General features: G+C 45.9%; 1 long non-coding RNA gene across 1 annotated transcript in view; it reads right to left on the bottom strand.

Annotated features, from left to right (window-relative positions):
* Positions 1 to 1,030: 1,030 nt before the first annotated feature.
* The window catches only part of LOC102368606, a 9,213-nt gene continuing 5,488 nt past the window's right edge, over positions 1,031 to 4,755 (bottom strand). Inside the window, exons 3-5 of the long non-coding RNA XR_323772.3 lie at positions 3,850 to 4,020; positions 2,301 to 3,701; positions 1,031 to 1,372 (exon numbers count right to left, since the gene is read on the bottom strand). This is a non-coding gene — a long non-coding RNA (uncharacterized LOC102368606). The remainder of the gene's footprint in view (positions 1,373 to 2,300; positions 3,702 to 3,849; positions 4,021 to 4,755) is intronic.

The raw sequence follows: 4,755 nt of genomic DNA, 5'->3' as shown, positions 1-4,755 counted from the left end.
CGCTCACTGCCGCCGGGCTGCCCCCCCCGCACTCCCGCTGCCGCCAGTGCAGCCGCGGCTCCCCAGCCGCCGGGGGCATGCGCCCTTCATGGTTCAGTTTGAGGCAGGCAGCCAAGAGGAACGACTCAAGGTCTTCTACTTCCCATTGCAGGCCGGCCTCGCTGTTACTGTAAATGACAGGGCTGGAGAAGAGAAAGTGAAGTAGCTTTCACTATCACTCTTGTCTTCTCTGGCTCTCGTGGTGCAAAGACGGAAGTGAGGAGAAAAACTTTTCCACCCCTCTCTGACCAGTTGGAAGAGGAGCGGGGAAAGGATGGTAATAATGTTGTTTGAGAGTGCTGCTTTGGGCATAGCTACCGGTGTTTGAAAGAAAATCCAGCATTTTCTGGTTAAACTAGATGTCCTAGAATTACCAACGGTTTCTGTATATTTTCTGCTGTTTTCAGGGGCAACTTTTTCAGACCCTCACTGCTCAGGCAGTTTACAAGCTCCTACAGCAATACTCCCTCAGTTCAGAAGAAATAAAGCCTATCTTCCCTAACTCCATATGTTGTTACACTACAGAACTATTTGGCTTGGCTGAGCACAAAATCCTGCTGTCAACTAGGAGTTTCATTTTCGTAGATACAGGATTGAGTAGGATCATTGCAGGAAGAAAGGGAGTGGGGAGGGAGGGCAAGGTAGTCTGATATGCAGAAAAACCATCACCAACAAGGGCAAAAATAAGTACTGGATGTGTACAAAATCCCTTGTCAACACTAATAATATTTCTAAAAGTTCCCTTCTAAGCCAACTCTTGTTTGGAAAATAGATAGGACATGCACAAAAACTATTAATGATCTGTACAAAAATTGCTTTTTAAAGCATGTAAACTAGCCACCACCAGTGCAGTCAGATACATTGGACATGCCCTCAACTTTTAAATCTCTCTCCCATCTGGCTGCTGCTCCTTCCTTCCCACATATGCTTCCTTTCCCCCTTTTTTTGTTTCGTTTTGTTTTTCCCTTCACGTGTCCGCTAAGCCCTCTCAATTCAGGATGCACTTTACATACATACATGCAGGAGTTGATCAACATTGTTTTAATTGCTGGAATCATACATTGTGTTTGCAAGCTATTTGTTTAACAAACATATGCCCATCAGGTTTTACAAAATAAATTAAAAAGATATTCAAGTCAAATTAACAAAAAAAATCATTGCAACATTTACAACCCTTTGCATAGCTGGTAATAAATACTGGTAAAAAAAATTAAGGCACCGTGTCCTCGAGGTTCATGTAACTTCTCCATAATGACCTTAGTTCTGCAAGTTCTTTATTACAGGAGCCTGAGGCCCTTCTTTTCCGAGCAACAGGTTTGAGACATCCAGTATCCTGTGGACCATGAGACCATATATCAGTAAATTACCTTTTAGGGTCTAACCACATGTTACTGGTTTGATCGGAGGCACTGCCCTCTGGTCAAATCGGCTTGGTTTAAGATAAAGGAGATTCTCTTTCTCCCACCCCCTCTTCCCCTCTTCCCCGACTTACAGCCCTAAACGTGGACCTGGACTCAGAAAATTAAGCTGCTCTTTCTGGCCTGCACATCACCTAGTGTAATAGGAGCAAACTCTGTCCCTATGATATTGGAGGGTCCCTTGGCAGCCAGCAAGAATAGTTCTGCTGCACCAGAAGAGATAAGTATTATTCCTCTATCCCAAACCAATACCCAGCACTCTAGCTGCTAGTCTGCACTGGCAAAAAGTGAAGAGAAACTCTGCCCCATCATCAACAGGAGCTGTAGCGTAGCTTAGATGCGTTCAGGTATTTTTTACCGTAGTTTTATAGTAGTAAAGAGCCTTGAGCCTGAGCACGCTGACGCAGGAACTTCCACAGCTGATATCACGGCTAGCACCGCCCCAGAGGTGAATCCCAGGTCCCGTCTGAGCAGACGGGACCAGAGAGATAGGATGACGCTTTGAGCCAACCGGTGTCTGAAGCAGGATGAACTTTCTTGGAGGGACGGGGACAAGAATCAATCACGTATGCACCAATCTGCCTTCCCTCTACCTCCAGGAAATATCCAGTGGCAAATACTTGCTTTGCCTGTTTTGATCACCTTTAAAATTCATCATCAGTAGAGACCTCACCTCTGGCTTTCAAAGAAACATCAAGTAGTAAGCGTCTTAAGCGTTCCCAAAGCAAAGGAAGCTGTCTCGTCTTTGCACAATGCACTCAAATTTTGCTTTAGAAGATTTAAAAAAAAAAAGGGGGGGGGGACCCAACCCCCACCCCGGTGAGCTCTGTACTCTGTTCTTACCTGCAAAGGGTCGTAGCTTTTGCAATTTTCGTTCAGAAGCGCACGAGTGTCCTGCCAGATGTGCTTATACTGCGTGCAGATGCAGCGCCTGGTAACGTTGTGTATGCACCGCAACAGGTTTTCGTTCTGGTACGCGGAGACAATGTGATCGCGATCGGTCAGTTGAGGTTAACAGCCGATAGATGGCACCCGTTACACCTTTCTCAGCAAATCCTTCCGCTTTCTAAGAAACTACCTGAAAGAGCTACACATCCCTATCTACCATGGACCGTGTCCTTTTCAGCACCTTTGAAAAGCAGTGAAGAGAAGGAGCGAAACACGCTTAGCTATCAATCTGCACGTTTTTATGGTTTTCTGTTTAAAATATCTTAATCTCCGCCTCCCCCTCCCCAGCAAGTTTTATGTTTGTATCAACCCCAAACCACTTCATTATTGTTGGGCTCTGTGAACCGAGCTCCAAGCTTTGCCTGCTCTACCACGGGAGGTCCCGAAGTCCCTTCATTTTTTCCTAAGCATCATTTCATGGGTTCAAAGAGCAATGGAATAACACTCACACCGACTTCGCAGTCATGATAATCTTGATCCTAGAGACAGAGAGAGAAAATAACAGCAGTTCGCATATAACCAGACGATCACACCAGGCAACTTGATTTAACAAAAGGGAACTTTCTCCAGCATTGTTGGCTTTTGCATTTATGGTATAAATTGGTTACAATGATTGCAAAGTTTTTATGAGCCATTGAATTTTCTTCCCATACCTGGTACCTGGAACACTTATCTCAAGTGATCAAAGTTATCTGACAAGTCCCTGTCCAGCGAAAATCTACTGACATGCTTAGCTTCAAGAAAAGTCTTCCGTGGTAGGTGTGTGTATGGACACATGCACAGTACACATGTCATATCCCACTTACATCCTATCATGCATATTACTGTTGCATATGAATATTGAAGAATGAAATACACAGTCAGATTTATCTTGGTTGGAAGGACTGTGCCCTTGTTTCACCTTTTCTCATCCACTGCAAGTTACAGGGATATCTTGAATTCAGGCTTCAGGTCCCCCTGGAAAATGAGGGGGAAATTTTCCCTTCCAAAAGCTGTTGGGCAAAAACCATTTACCAAGCTAATCAAGACCCAGATTTACCAGTAAATATTCTCCAAACTATCTTTCGAGCACCATTAAGGGCAGGCAGAGATGTAGCAGCAGCAACTGTATCATCGATTTGGCTGGACACGAGGAAAAAAACATCACCTTTTTACCCGGGTATGTATCTAAGTCGGGCATGAGGATGAACATATACTTGTCTTTTATTTCTCCATGTTTGCAGATACTGAAGTTATGGCCAGACACCAGGATGAAGTGAAGAAACTGAAGCCAGACGACCAACCTATAGAAGACTGCTAAATAAAGCAAAAAAGAAACATTCGTTATATAAAATAACTACTTATAGTAAGTTATACTAAATAAGTTACAAAGCCCAAGGATAAAAAAAAAGAGGTAAAGTTCCTAGAGAGTGCTACTCCTCTGAAGTGCTAGAGAGGAAATTACCCTGGTGGTTGTCCATAATGATGTTCTTTGAAGTTGGCTTTTCACTACTGGGCTTCAGTGCTTTGGTGGCTTCCTATATATGTATGTACCTGGCCGCCTACGGCAAATGGTGTTTTCCAGTTCCATAGCCGGGTCGTGCTGGGATGTCTCATTCACCTCTTTTTTTAAGGACTGCAAATAAAAATTATTCATACATAAAGTTATGTCATTACTAAGCTTACAAGTCGATAAGAACACAATATGCAATCAAGTAAGGCTTGTATCTGGGGAAGCTTCTATAAAGACAATTGGGGGGCGGGAGGGGGAAACCCCCCGCTGAAAAGGTAAAGTTCGCTTTCAAAATGAAATCATAACTATTCCCCATGCGTCTCATCGCAGGAGGAAGCATTCATTACACAACAGAGATCTGCCTATGAAGAAACCACTTCAGCTCCTGCTATATACCGTTGACGCAAAAGATGTAATATGTGTTTATACGTGTGTGTGTGTGTGGGGGGGGTCATATTTATCAGATCTTTATCTTTAGAGAGAGACGATCAGTACTGTGGGGCTTTGCCAGGGATAGTAAAGCGTGCTTTGAAGATGCTCCGTGAAGGGTGGGGATTTGCGATACCCCCCCCGCTGAATCCCCCCTGGTGCTGACTTGGCCTGGAAGGAGAGAGGAGCTGTGTCCGGCCCGAGGCAGCTCCACCAGGCGGTCACCGGCCAGGAGGGCTGCACCCACTGGGCCCCCGCAGCACCCGCAAGCTGGCTGCGCTGTGCGGGGCTCGGCCAGTGTGTGGGCGCCCCCCGGGGCGGGCTCGGGGACCTCCTTGTCCCCGTCAACCACGCGGGCAGGGGCAGGGGCAGGCACTAGCGGGTGTCTGAGGCGCCGGGGGCGGGGGTCTTATCCCTTCCCGAGGCGGC

Source organism: Alligator sinensis, unplaced genomic scaffold, assembly GCF_000455745.1.
Source record: "Alligator sinensis unplaced genomic scaffold, ASM45574v1 scaffold30_1, whole genome shotgun sequence".
Classification (NCBI taxonomy): domain Eukaryota; kingdom Metazoa; phylum Chordata; order Crocodylia; family Alligatoridae; genus Alligator; species Alligator sinensis.
This window is presented reverse-complemented; position numbering and strand designations above follow the sequence as displayed.